Source organism: Rhodnius prolixus, unplaced genomic scaffold (genome assembly GCF_049639745.1).
Source record: "Rhodnius prolixus isolate KJV_2025 unplaced genomic scaffold, Rpr scaffold_6, whole genome shotgun sequence".
In the NCBI taxonomy this organism is placed as follows: domain Eukaryota; kingdom Metazoa; phylum Arthropoda; class Insecta; order Hemiptera; family Reduviidae; genus Rhodnius; species Rhodnius prolixus.
Genome location: NW_027411634.1, coordinates 16,145,942 through 16,161,379, shown reverse-complemented (window position 1 = coordinate 16,161,379; position 15,438 = coordinate 16,145,942). Strand labels below are relative to the sequence as shown.

General features: G+C 33.5%; 1 protein-coding gene and 1 long non-coding RNA gene across 8 annotated transcripts in view; one reads left to right on the top strand and one right to left on the bottom strand.

Annotated features, from left to right (window-relative positions):
* The window catches only part of LOC141460164 (trace amine-associated receptor 8c), a 471,099-nt gene that overhangs the window by 92,019 nt on the left and 363,642 nt on the right, over positions 1-15,438 (top strand). For all 5 annotated transcript variants that reach the window (XM_074139888.1, XM_074139893.1, XM_074139892.1 and 2 more), the window contains exon 2: positions 12,330-12,370. The gene's annotated coding sequence lies outside the window, so the exon portion shown is untranslated. The remainder of the gene's footprint in view (positions 1-12,329; positions 12,371-15,438) is intronic.
* The window catches only part of LOC141460168 (uncharacterized), a 40,188-nt gene that overhangs the window by 12,775 nt on the left and 11,975 nt on the right, over positions 1-15,438 (bottom strand). Inside the window, exon 3 of one of the 3 annotated variants that reach the window (XR_012461756.1) lies at positions 10-426. The exons of the other annotated variants lie outside the window; for them this stretch is intronic. This is a non-coding gene — a long non-coding RNA (uncharacterized lncRNA). Of the gene's footprint in view, positions 1-9; positions 427-15,438 lie in introns of those variants that run through there. 3 annotated transcript variants of the gene reach the window in all.

Genomic DNA, 15,438 nt, shown 5'->3' with positions numbered 1-15,438 from the left:
ATGATCAACACGTTTTGTACAATTAAATTATTTTATCTAAATCTGTATCCTTCTCCACTTCTAATTTAATATTTTTTAATTTATCATTACGTATCAGACCACAGGAAACCCTTCATTTGTTTCTTCCTGTATTTCTCTATCAACAGGATTTCGTTAAAGAAAATCAGGAAATATTAGTTCTTTTTACTGGTTTATAATTTAACTTGAAATCGTAAAGTAAAAGTTTTAACTCAGTCTTTGCATTTCATTCGTAAGCAAATCTTTAATTTAATTAATATATGTACAAGAGGCTTATGAATCAGTAATTAATTTTACTTCATCTCTATTTATCAGATTCTGTAATTTATTAAAAGTAAAACAGATTGACACGATTCACTTCATTCAAGCATCTTGGAACAAAACTCCATTCTCTGGACAGTTGTTTACCTGAATTAAACAAAGATTACTGCTGTTTAGAAACCTGAATTAAACTTAAGTAAATTATAAGAAAGTAATAATTATTTTAATTGTTTTAAAGAACAAAATAATTATTTAGGTAAGAATAAAGATAGTATTATATAAAGGGTGATCCATTTAAAACGCACCAATCGCTAATAACTTTTTAAGAAAGCGAAATTTCGAAAAAACCCACGAAGTAAACTATATGTTTTTTTGGGTCTAGTTTTCAAATTTTTCACTCCCGATGCTGAATCTTTATTTTTGGCGGAGTTACGGCTAAAAACCCGATTGGGGTTTCATAAGGACCACCAATTTTGACAACGATTATGAAAACTACATAAAAAACTGTGAAAAATGACGTTAACCCCGTTTCGATATCCCTAATATTAGTCGAGATATTTAAGATCAAAGTTACAATTTTATCTACAGGGTGTTCAGCATAAGACTACGGTAACTTCGGGAGGCGATTCAGGGCATCATTTGCAACAAAAAATTCCATATAAACTATAGCTCGATTCGGCTCCGTTTTATAGATATTTTCAATTTTATGTTTTTTCAAGGTGTTACTACTTTTTAGCAAAAAGTTGTCTATATTTCTCAAACTATTAATACTACAGCTATTTTAATAAGCTCATTAGAAAGAAGGTTAAATTTCCTTTTAAATAAGCTAATTTGTATTCCAAAATAATAATATTAAGTATTTCACTTTGTGGCCCAAACATAAGAAATAGCAAGTTTCTGATTTTTTCCAAAAACTTTGACTTCATTTTTCTCAAAAACATTTTATATGAAAAAACCGTGCACTATTCAGAAAAAACATCTACATACGATCACCTTTCGAACGGTATACAATAATTGGGGTTATGTTAAAAATTGATGCAGAAATCTGTGATTAATTGCAAACAAGTAGGCCTCAAAATAGCGTCGGCATTATGAAAGGAATTCACCTCCCATAAGAATATAACATGTCAGTTTTTAACTTGGAGATTAGAGCGATAAGTAAGTTCTCGGCTTATTCATTAGCTCTTCAACCTGTTAATTCCAAAAGTTTATTGAGTAGTTCAAAATGATGATTTATTCACATTATTTGGCATATTTCTTTAATTAACTAAAGAATAGCACACAGATCTAAACTCGTTAAACGAAAATCCTTTCTTTTGAAATTGGTACCTAACACTCATTTAACATCATATTCATTTTTCTTCTTTTTATTTTATTTTATTATTTGTAATGTAAGTTTTATATTTTTGAATATATGTAGTTCTTAAATAAATTAATTATTAAATTACACGTTTGCAAAAAATCGTACTGGATTTGATGATTCTGATCAATTATATTCTTATGGTAGGTGAATTCCTTTCATAATGCCGACGTTGTTTTGAGGCCTACTTTTTTGCAATTAAACACAGATTTCTGCATCAATTTTTAACATAACCCCAATTATTGTATACCGTTCGAAAGGAGATCGTATGTAGATGTTTTTCCTGAATAGTGCACGGTTTTTTCATATAAAAAGTTTTTGAGAAAAATATAGTCAAAGTTTTTGGAAAAAATTAGAATCTTGCTATTTCCTATGTTTGGGCCACAAAGAGAAATACTTTATATCATTATTTTGGAATACAAATTAGCTTATTTAAAAGGAAATTTAACCTTCTTTCTAATAAGCTTATTAAAATAACTGTAGCTTTAATAGTTTGAGAAATATAGACAACTTTTTGCTAAAAAGTAGTAACACCTTGAAAAAAACATAAAATTAAAAATATCTATAAAACGGAGCCGAATCGAGCCATAGTTTATATGGAATTTTTTGTTGCAAATGATGCCCTGAATCGCCTCCCGAAGTTACCGTAGTCTTATGCTGAACACCCTGTATACGTGAACGGTTTTCAATATTAATTTTCCACCAGAAATGCACGTTTTGGGAGGTTCTTTGACTGCAAAAAAACAAAATAATAATAATTGAAGATTTTAAAACATGTAGTGTAATGTAATGGTTGTGGGTGAATCAGGATAAATTTGTTTTATCATCAAATAAAGGCAATCATCACATCATTTTAATGCGCCCAGTATGCAAGACTTCTTGACCTGTGATTATGGGAAGAATATCTTGCCAGGGTGTTGGTCTAGTGGTCAAGAGCGTGGATTTGTAAGTGGGAGATCCCCCAGTTCGAATCCCGCGTATGACTAGACTTTATTAAAAAAAGTATTATGATTAAGTAATAAGAATTATTGCATACGGATATCACGGGATTCGAACTGGGGATCTCCTACTTACAAAGCCATGCTCTTGAACATGCGTGGGGTTTTTCGGAATTCCGCTTCCCAAAAAAGTTATTAGCGTTAGGTGCGTTTTAAATGGATCACCCTGTATACAAAAAAATTCATTTGATGTTCATAAAGATCTGACTTTAATGCAGAATATTTATTAAAAAACAGAACCAAATAATTGTTATCGAATTCAAATATTCCAAAATAGAAAAAAATGGACTGGTACTTCATAAAATTCAGATATTATTATATAATAATTAAACTAAATTATTATAGCAAGCATGGATAATTGTGTAAAATTTTTAAAAGGTTTTCACTAGTTTTTTATGATAATTTAGTCTGTAAAAGTGGTTTTAGGAGTTCACCCACTAATTGGGGCACAAAATATCATTCAGAGAAAGCAGAAACTCTTGGTTCTCCCTCATGGTTAGGAAAAACAATCCCACAATATAGTATTGTATGAAACCTCATAATTAAAAGTATCACGTTACAAAAAGAAAAGGTTATTTTTACGTTATTTTTATTATTATTATTTTTTTTTAACAATTTCAACAAAAACTGTTCCAACGGTTTTCGTCAGGATTGTTAACGTTGTTAAATTTAAAGTTTTAGAGTCATGGCCAGTATCATTTGTCACTGTCAGAGACGGAGATTTCCGGATCGTATTCCATGTGTAGTTAATTTTTATTTGTTAGAAAAAATGTTAGTGGTAAATTGCTTCTGACTCCGTTTATGAATTTAATTGGGAATTCTAACCATGACAGCAGAGAGGTTAGAAGCAAGGCCCGCAAAGCTGAGAAGTATTGTACTGGGATTCGATTTCCATCTATGCCTTACACATTAAGAATTCATAGTAAAGTGTATTCGCAAGTCGCTTCCGTTCACGACTCCAAATTTGGTAGTTAGACGGAAAGCCTGCCAGGAAAAATGGGTATTACTTTAGTTTTTTTTGATTCGATACTTGTAATCTTAAAGGAGAAGCTTGGAGAAGAAGAAAGAAAAGAGATTGAAGAATATTTCTTTAAGGAAACATGAACTCCGATGGTACCATTATATTTTTCGCGAATTTACGATAACATTATCAGAAGATTTCCCTTTTCATGTGATCTAGTTGACTTAATGACGAGAAAACTTAATTACAAAATGAAAAGAAAAAGATTACAAGGGAAAATTCTAAGATTGAACTAAATTTGAACCAAGAGGAACCCAATAAACAGGAACCGTAGGAATTTTTCGTCGCAGATTTCCCAAAGCGATAATCTAAAAATAACTGAGAATTGAAGACAAGCTGTAGTACTCTATAACGGAGCCATCAAACTGACATACTTCTCATCTGATCAGTGGCAGAGTTTTCAACAGTAGATATAACTACAAAGAGATGATAAATGAGAACGAGTGTGAGTAGTTTACATGATAATTTATCTCGGCCATTTATCTCAGGAATATGAAATTTAGGGTGAGGTTTACATATATAGAAAGGTTTTACATTAACCATCTGTCGACGTTGATTGGGATAGACGAGTAGTTTATATGTTTCACTGAACTTTTATAACTCCGTAAACAAATTAGTTTATATGTCTATAACTTGTAATCCATCTTTTGGGTTTTTGTAGGAGATTTATATATTCTGATTTTTCTATTGTATGTTACGCTGCCAAAATCTGGAGATTTCAGCATTATGATGTGTTAGAGAAGTTCCATAGTTTTTTTTATTAAAAAATTATTTGGTTTACCTTCATACACTCCTAACTATATGCTCTTCTTAGTAACTTCCTCCACCCTTCTTCATGTATTTACTTTGAATCCGCATTTCAGATATATTATTAAGGTTATTAAATTTCCAAATCATCAAAAGAAAAAAGTTATGAATAATCACCTTGTTTTTCAGGTATCCCCAAAGGAAATAGTCCATAGGTGTCAAATCCGGTAAACGAGGTGGCCACTGAATCGCTCCCCGTGGCGATACACACCATCAGGCATACCAGGAGATATCTCTTTACATGCCTGGAGGTGTTATATCGACACGGGGGGCGATTCAGTGTCCACCTCGTTCACCGGATTTGACACTTATGGACTATTTCCTTTGGGGATACCTGAAAAACAAGGTGATTATTCATAACTTTTTTCTTTCTTTCCTTATTTCTGCTTATCTAATAGCATTTCTAAATCTAGGTGCATCAGAATCAAGCCGGAATTGCATCTGTAGATGAACTAAAGCAGAGAATAATAGATGCCTGTAACTCGGTTAAAGCCGAATCTATTTCTTAGGCAGCAAGGGACAATTAGCAAGAAACAGCATGTCTATGCATCTCTAATGGTGGAGGCCATTTCGAGCATGATCTGTAATATTAATGAGGAGTAAAATTTATAATAAAATAGTACTTTTCTTCTTATTCAATCAAAAAACCGTTATAATATTATCATTTTGAAATTTCTTATAAGAATCATGTTTTCATTCATAACTTCTAAAATATCGCTCACAGAAAAAAACCGTTCAAGTAAATTTTTCTTTAAAAAAATAGAGGAATCTATTTCTTAAATAAAATCCACACCTCCCCATTTGAAAAAATAAAGTTGGTGCCTGTATCTCGCTTCTGGAAGCACCGAAAAAAATTTACAAATTAAATTTGGATTTCTAACAAAAAAAACTAAGGGAACACGTATTTTTTAGTTTTTTTCTAGCTATCTTAGTTTTCGAGAAAAAGTCGTTATCCATATAGCTTGGGACACCCTGTATATTATTTTATGAATAAAACATTATTATTATTATTAGAAGTGTAAATACATTCAGTCATGGCTTTCGCTTGTTTCAGGCATGCGCATTGATAAACAAAAAATTATAGAAACAAAGTGGATCAGATCTTAAGTCTCAGCTTTCCGTTCTCCTGTTTCTTTTAATGAAACGAAGTCCAAATAAAACAATAGCAATTTTCTCAATGTTGGCTTAGGACTTACAGCGTTATTTTTTTTCAATTTCTCACACCATCTCCTTGGGTGGTTGCTATGTAAGTCTTGCCAGTCAATATGACAATCGTCTACAGCCGAACACAATCATTCTTTCTTTGAAGCTTTAGTTCAAATTACACAGTCGTAGTACCTAATTCACTTTTTATTTCATTACCGTTAATTATATTCATTAAAACTGTCCGGTAGGACAGTTGTATAAGGGTTGATCGTCAAAAAGAGCACGAAAAAGCGTAACGTTAAAAAACACCCAACTTTGACAATTTTTTTCTCTTTTTCTATAAAAGATAAAATTCCCAAATTTTCTTTAAAATATAGGGCAAACCCTCCTTTATAACTGTAATTTTTTTGCAACCACCCAGACCTAATAGATTTCGAGAAAAAAGTTGCCGAAAATGAGCAAAAATGGCATTTTCAGAAATTGTTGTTGTTCTTGTTGTTGTTGTTGTTGTTGTTGTTGTTGTTGTTACCTTTTTTGTAAACTACGTAGCGCCTAAACGCGTGAACCGATTTTCATGAATGAGGTGTCATTCGATTCGGAATTTTATGTAGATGTGCCTTTTGGGGGTCTCGACGCTGTACACCGAATGGGAGAGGAGTTAGCCCCCTTTATGTAAGGCCCCCTTCAAAATTATTATTACTAATTACTCTGTAAATCTTGGCCCGATTTTGATAAAATTTGGTAGGATGATAGGGTTAGGGCTCCCCTACGTAACATTAAAGCGGCGATCAGCTCTTACACTTGTTAAGGGGAAGTATAGCAATCGTTTCAAATTATCGACACGTGAACCGACCGAAGTGTCATTCGAATCGAAATTTTGTACAGATTTGCACTTTAAAAGTCTCGACGCCGTGCCTCATAAGGAGGGGAGTTCGCCCCACCCAAATAAGGCCCTTTCTAAAACTATTATTACCAATATTTCTATAACGCTTAGTACGATTTTGATAAAATTCAGCTCGAATAAGTGGTTAAAGCTCCTCTACGTTGCTGATGCTCTTGCACCTACTAAGAGGAAGTACTGCAATCGTTTAAATTATCAATGAGTGAACCGATTTAAATCAATGAATTGTCGTTCGATTAAAAAATCTTTGCCTCTTTGCCTTTTAGGGAGAAGTACTGCAATCCTAGTTTATTTTTCTTACTCCTCTTAAAAGGAAGTACTGAAATCGCAGTTTAATTTTGCTATTTACGTACAAATACCTTCCTATGTTATTCAAAACGCTTTCTCAAAAACATAGTTATTGGGGATGGTTTGGGGGACCGCAACTATAATCATTCTTTAAAAAGATCTCTCCAGTGGTAGTTACGGTTCCGACTTAACACCTTATCAGGTTATAATGATAGAATTGCTTATTCCAAATTTTAAAAAATCTGTAAAGCAGATATGTAACTTTGTAAAATAGACAAAAAGGAAAATCTATCCAAAAGGTACAAAAATCTCCTTAACAAAAACTTACAGTTTAAAATGTTAAGTATAAGGGTTGATTAAACGCCAAAAGGTTCACAAATCAGCAAGTACCCAACATTTCATTAATACTTCATTAATATTTAAGTAATTCTACTGCATTAATTTTCATTAATAAGTTATTTTTTAGAATTTATTAGATGTCACAGACCCTTATGCTGGCCACTTCATTTATAATATTTTTTTGTTATAATTATGATAAATCACATATATGTACATGCATGTTAAAGTAGGAAAAGACAAAGTTAGAGCAGGCTACTGTCTTGAATTCGTCTTACCGAAATATTCGAGAGCACAAATAACACACAGTTATAACAAGTAGATTATTCAACAACAATTATTGATTTCTCGATTGTAATTTAATTTAGACCTCCTAATTTTACTTATAGTAAAATACTGGAATAATTAGCTGTCCTAAAAATATGCATATCTTATTTACTTTATATTACATATATACAACATTGTGGGATGAATACCTACATTGAGAATGTAATTGAAGAAAACTATGTTACTTGCGATAAAGCCAGATAATTATTATAAACGTTTGACTACTTCATAAAATAACAATTACTTTAATCGAAGAATGAACTTAAACCGACGATTTTTGAAAATCATTGATGTATGTTGGTGAAGTTTCTTTTAAAAAAAAGTTTTGAATTTTTTAGCCTCATAATTTTTTTTTATTTTTTGTAACGTTTTTCTTTTTAACCTGTAATTAATAGTTTCATTATTATAGATAACTAGATATTACAGTCAATCTACAGTGCTACTTGAACAAATATTTTGTAGACGAAAATGGCCAGCATAAGGGTCTGTGACATCTAATAAATTCTAAAAAATAACTTATTAATGAAAATTAATGCAGTAGAATTACTTAAATATTAATGAAGTATTAATGAAATGTTGGGTACTTGCTGATTTGTGTACCTTTTGGCGTTTAATCAACCCTTATACTTAACATTTTAAACTGTAAGTTTTTGTTAAGGAGATTAATTCTACGTATTAGTCACTTTAAATAAATAAAACACTGATTTTTTTACGCCATAAATTTGATAAATTATAATTTCCTTTTCAAGAGCAACAGAGTTGATACAGAAAAATCCGATAACTAGCGCTTATATTTCAAAACAAACCACTTGTTTTTTTGTGTTTTGTTTTCAAACATTGTCGTGTATTTCTGCTTGTTGGAACAATATTCCATCCCCTCTAAAATCTCTAAAATTTATTGGTAACTGATCTTTCACAAATTGACAATTCGTATTGTTTGACAAAATTTTGGTTTGATATTTCTTTTTTTGTCGAGAGAGAGAGACTTTAATTTTTCTGAAATACATTCTACCAACGTTCCCATATTTAAGGCAATAAAAATTTTAGGGCATGTACTTTATTTCTTATTCTGCCTTTATTATTATTACATATTTATTTATTTACTTTTCATTTCCACTGTATTCGTCATTTATCTTCTTTTTCTGCTTCTTCTTCTCTTTGATACTGGCAATCCTTCTACTTTCTCATCAACCTTTTCCACTATTTAATTTTTTAATTAAACAGCCGGTATAATTAAAGTGTATTTCCTCTACTTTATCAATGCCATTAACGTTACGGTTTATAAGATTTCAAGCTTAATATTTACACCCGAAGAGTAGAAATAATATTATTTTTATTAAGTAGAACAAAATATGATTACAACATTATAAATATATATATATATATATATGTTTTATATAGTGGAAATGATGCTAGTTGTACGTCAGGATGAGATGGTTTACAGACATTAAAGTGGGTGATGTGAATGTATGTGACATGTATGTGCTAGGCGAGGAAATGACGTAAGCATATCCCACATATTATATGATATGGAGTGAACAGTGTGGAAGCACTAACAACACACCATCCATGGTGCAGTGATATGACCAAGGGAATATATTGTATAGACGACGGTGTTCGACCATTAGCCAACCTCTGAAGGCTTACAAGCGCGGACAGGTGGATGGAATGATCTAGTAGTGAGTGAGCGAGATAGACAGGCTCTCTCTAAGTGATCCTCTATTGTTTGAACACTGGTCCAGAATCCCAGCATCCCCGTCATACGTCTGTACCGTACAATCAAAACTCCTCTTTTTTTTCTCTGTACTTTTGTAAACCACTTTTTTATGAATTCATTTTCAATTATTGTTTCGTGTAATTGGGCTGGAAGAAAAATGAAATGTTCTACTTTGTTCACTGATTATAACAATAATAAAATAATACCATTGTTTTGGAATAAATAAAAATGGGAACTCAGAAAAAATAAATAATCGTCAGCCTACTCTACGTCAGCTCTACTTGCCCCAATATGGAAGTACGGAATACAACTCTACGGAAGCGCTAAAAAATCGAACATCAATCGACTTCAAACCTTACAGTCTAAAATTCTCAGAACAATAGTTAACGCTCCATTCTACGTCTCCAATCACACTATACACTCTGATCTAAATATTCCTCTCGTCTCTGAAATAGCCCCAAATCTCGATACACAAAACTCCACTCAAATCTACACAGTCATTACAACCCTCTGATCCACAATATGTCTACCACAACACTTCCTTCAAATCCACAGCGCAGACTAAAGCGGCGGTGGCCACGCGACCATCTCAACATATAACGGCGACCTCCTAGGATGGTTACTGCGTAAGCTTGCCAATCTGGCGAACTAACGGCTTCCAACACTGGATGGTCGTCGTTCACTCCACTCACGCCCTTGGCGCACATGCATGTGGGCGTGTATGTATGTACACACATATATAGTGCATGCGTATTTGCGCCATCCTTATCTCTCATCACTTTTGCCTATTGTACTAGATACAGTTGCAAAATAAGTAAATAAATTAAAAACAAAACAAAAAAATCGTCAGCCTATTTCTTTGTCATCGAATATCTATAAAAAATTTACTTCTAAATTAAATAACAAAATAATCCGCAGGAGATAAGAAAATCTTAATTTCGGATCTAACAGAATTTAGAAATGGTTTCGGGCTAAAGATAACCTTCCTTGCTGGCAACCAAATCGTTAAAAAAAGCTGAGTGTAAAACGTTGCTCTTTATCTAGGCTTTGATTTAATAAAAGTTTTTATACCATAAAACAAAGTTGCATATGGCAGGCTTTAAAGAAGATTGGAAAATATTTAAAAAGTTAAGTTTTTATCAGAAAACTATCTAAAATATCTAATTTTTTCTACTTAATTTAATTATCTTATTCTGTTTTAAGATTTGTAGCAGAATTAATTAAGACATTGGCGGAAAGAAAGAAGCTGCCGAGAAGGTTATGTAAACCTGAAAAACATTTAATAAGCAACGTTGAAACAAACCTTAATGATATCACGATATGGAATGCCAAGAATAAATAATTTCCTTTAAAGAAATGAGAGCGTCGTACATTCTGACTGGGAAGATTATCGATCATTAAAAGGAATTTTTAAAGTTAATCTCTCTGTGAAACTAAAAAGAAAGTTCCTAAACAAGCTGTGCGCCTGCTAAACCTAGTCATTAATAGAGAAACTAGACAGGAGATTGGAGGTAGCATAGCTGGTAGATGCCCGTGTCGATTGGTGCAAACAAATGCTTAAGAAATACAATGGCGGTGCTTCAAAAGACGTGTATAAGATTGTAACAGGTGACGAATCATGGATATATGCGTATGAGCTGGAAACTAAACAGCAGTCGACTGTATGGGTGTTTCAAGATGAACCAAATCCAACAAAAGTTGTTCGCGCTCGAAGCACTTCGAAACAAAAGGTCGCCTGTTTTTTCGGAAAAACTGGTAATGTGGCAACAGTACCTTTAGAGGAACGTAGAACGGTCAATTCTGAATGGTACACAACCATTTGTTTGCCGGAAGTCTTCGATGAAATAAGGAAAACAAACAAGCGCCGTCGGATCAAGACAATGCCAGCTGTCACACATCTCGTCTAACAAGCGACTATTTGAGCACTCAAAAAATCGAATTAATGCGTCATCCGCCGTACAGTCCTGATTTGGCACCAAATGACTTCTTTTTGTTTCCGAACGTCAAGAATAAATTATGTGGACAACTATTTTCGTCGGCAGAAGAAGCCGTTGATGCATTCAAAAACCATGTTTTGGAGGTGTCTCAAGCGGAATGGAAAAAATTGCTTTGACAAGTAGTTCGAACGCATGCAGCAGTGTATAGATCATAAAGGAGAATATTTTGAAAAACAATAAAGTGATTTTCAATGACAAATTACTGTTTTTTTTATTATTAGGCTCAAAATATAAATAGTGCTCCTCGTATTTATAATGATATTAGTGGCCGCAGACTATTAGAAATGTTAAAATCATGACAAAGTAGTTTTAACAAAAGTTTGGTAAGAAAAGAGCTAAACTATTTGAGGTAGCGCTTAGATAAAAGATCGAAACTTTTAAGTTATTTTTAAATATTTTATACGGGTATAAAATAGTCCAAAATGTTGTAAAAAATGACGTTGATACAAATCTTTATTTCCTCCTTAATATTGGAGGCTTTTGTTCTTCAAGAATAGCAAAAAAGCTTATTAATATCATTAATATCGAGTATTGGGGCAGCACCAGGCTGAAAAAAGGCAAGATGGTAAGCCTCGTTAAAATAAATCAGATAGATTTTTTTTTCAGCTGCTGAAACTTACATTCCAAGGAACTTTATTAAGCCCTTTTGTCTCAGCTTCCTTCACCGAGGAACGGGTGGTTCTTTATTAAATTTAATTATATCATTATATCAACATAGTTACAACTTTCCATTTGTTGCTCTAAGAAGAGACAATCTTTGAACCTCTCTCAAAGTATCAGTTCAAGCTTCTACTGAGATACCACCACTGAAACGACCACAAACTTGCTCGAGCCATTCTTCTTCTTCAATTCAAAACCTAGTTCCTAAAATTCTGTAATCTTTTCACCAACAGAGACAACGATATCAATTATGTGGGCCATCTTATTTCCATTGTATAATATTTGAATATCATACTTTCTTTCGAAATTGCCTGTCAGTGATCATCTGGGTTCTAGGAGTGCCATTAAATCCTTATCCAGCATGTCAAAGAAATTATAATGAGGGGTATACATATATAATCCTAGTAAGACACATAATTCTCCATGTTTTAACTTATAATTATTATTTTTTAAATTTTTGTGATTGAAGATTTGTTTTGTTTTGTTTTTCAGATGACTAACATTTCTGAGGCAGCCACATCCTGATGCTAAAGGTAATAAAATGTAATTTAGCATTTTTAAAACATGACATAATTAATCTAGCTGTGCAACAAATCTCTCTATTCTTATTTAAATTTACAGCCTGCATCTTATATGATCTCGACTTTGCCAAAAGAAATCCCTTATTGAATACATCTCTGCCCTTTCCGATTCGAGCAATACAGGGTGTATGCGGAGGAGTTGTCGAAACTTCGGGAGGTGATTCAGCAGCTCAAATGCAACAAAAAATATTCTCTATTCACTTTGGCCCGATTCACAATAGTGTCCAAGATATTTGCATTTTTAACTTTTCCGTCGATATTCGCGTTTTTCTCCCATAAAAACGGCCGTAACTTTTCTATCCTTAATCCTACAACAAATCTGCTTATTCCAAACGAAAGAGCATTAAATTTCCTATAAATTTGTTCAATACAGAGCCTCAAAACGTTGCTTATAACAATGAAATTTTATCTTTAATGTCTACAAAATTTGTTCTCTATTGATTTTTGTTAAAATTTTCAACTGCATTTTTTCAATGATTAATGAATCAAGGAGTCACATGATTTCAGAAAAAGTTTCGCATTTATTGAGCTTCACAAGACCATATGAACCAAAAGGATAGAAAAGTTACGGCCGTTTTTATGGGAGAAAAACGCGAATATCGACGGAAAAGTTAAAAATGCAAATATCTTGGACACTATTGTGAATCGGGCAAAAGTGAAGAGAATATTTTTTGTTGCATTTGAGCTGCTGAATCATCTCCCGAAGTTTCGACCACTCCTCCGCATACACCCTGTATATTAAGAGTGCTTTGAGAAAACCTTATTTTACTTGAAAATTCTGTCTCATCATGAAGTCAGTAATTCCCTTAGTAGCCATAGAGATCTTCTTTAGTAGTAGTGGCCACTACTAGATAGCATGAAATGTCCCTATGAAATGTAGAAGCCCCGAATTTCATCTTGAAAATCGCAATTTATCATCACAATATCACGATTGAACATAGTAAAGTAATCGCCTATTTTTTCAGGCGGGGCTTAACGTCCAACTACACTCAACAGCAAAAAAAACCGGACACTCAGATTTGGTCTCATAATTTTGTTAAATACGTTAATCTTTTTAATTTATGGTAAGAATTGGTTTATTTATAAGTTATTTACACAAAATCTGCCACAAATGACTAATTTTTATTAATTATTAACACAAAAATATAAAATAAAGAAAAAATAAGAAATTAACACATTTTTTTTTAAACTTTATTCTTCATTTTTATCAGGTTTTCTGACAAGGGATGTTCTTCTAATAGCGGGTATTTCTCTCTCCTCTATGGCGAAGGGCCCTAATCCTGTCAGGCAGAGAAGAAATTAAATTTTGGACGTACTCCACCGGCAGAGCATCCCACTCTTCACGAAGAGCAATTTGGAGCTGATTTAAGTCACTAGGAGGAGGATGACGATGTCTAACACGCCTTCCTAAATTATCCCATAAATGTTCTATGGGATTCATATCTGGAGTTCGTGCAGGCCAATCCAGAACTGTTATTCCCACTTGCTCCAAGTATTCGGTAACAATTATGGCGGTATGTGGGTGAGCTTTATCCTGCATCAAAATGAATTGGTCACCAATAAATGGAGCCAACGGGATCACAGCCTCTAAGAGCACTTCCTCAAAGTACCTCCGAGCAGTCAGAGCCCCCATTATCAATGAAAATCAGTTCAGTACGGGCGTGGAAATTGATTCCACCCCAAACCATAACTGATCTCCTTTCGGAAGGTCGTGACTCGCGAAGAGTACATTGAGCAAATCGCTCCCCTGATCGTCTCCAGACTCTGTCTCGATCGTCTGAGTGGTATAGACCAAAGCGAGGCTCATCTGCGAATAAAACTGTTCCCCATTGCTCTACAGTCCATGAAAATGCTGGTCGGCAAATAATCGCCTTTCTCTACAATGCCTTTCCAGGAGTTGGGGTCCTGTCGCCCCCCTTGCTTCAAGTCCACGCTCCCTTAGTCTCCACCGTACTGTGTCCGAGCTAACACGCGTATTTCGCGCCACTTGAAGCCTGTCCCGAACCTCAGGAGCAGTTAAATGGCGGTCTCTCAATACTGAGAGCGTGATAAATCGATCGTCAACTTCAGTTGTGGCCCTTGGTCGGCCACTGCCAGCCCTCCGTTCATAACTGCCAGTCTCCCGGAAACGCCGGAGTGCAACATTAATGGCGGACTTCGCTACTCCTAAGGTTTCTGCGATAGATCGGACGCTCCGGCCTTCTCTTGCCAAGGCATCAGCTCGGGCTACGTCTACATTCGAAAGAACCATTATTCTGGACCAAAATGAAAAAAATCACGTCTATTAATGACAGAAAGGCGCGGTTAATAAATTAAAGATCTTTAAAGGTGCGAAAACCTGCTTACAGTTTAGAAGAGTTCCGTCAGGTAAAGCAGCCTCAAGACAAATAGCCACATCTGAGTCTTATCTCGTGCTCTACTAATCCTGAAGGGATTAGTTCAATGGACTTAGACCCTTCCTTCTCTGTAATAACCAGATTACCCACAAAAGCAAACACATCACTGATAATCAGCTTTTAATATAAAAAATATTAAGTGTCCGGTTTTTTTTGCTGTTGAGTGTATTAATTAGAACGATTGAACATAAAGTTTCTATTTTCGTTGACTAAACATATAGCTAGCGTAAAATCATTAAAAAAAAGCATTCTGAAAATATTTCTATTAAGAAATCAAAGATAAATTGAATTTTTTTGTTGACATTCTACCTAAATTTGTAAAAGACTGATTGAATTATTAATCAACTAAAATGGATGAGACTGGAGGACAACATTTAATTTTTGTGTGTAGACAATGTTGATATTTTTTAATAAATATTCATGCAATACAGTGAATAATTCAAGCAGAGCTTGACCCAACTTATGCAATAAACACAATTGTTTATTGTAGCCATTAAATTCAAACAGTTCAAACGAAAAGCTGTTGACCATAAAACTAAAAACATTTCTTTTGATTTATTTATATTCTTTATTGACTAAGTTTATTTGTTTTATTTCTTTTATTTATTAAATTATATAACAGGA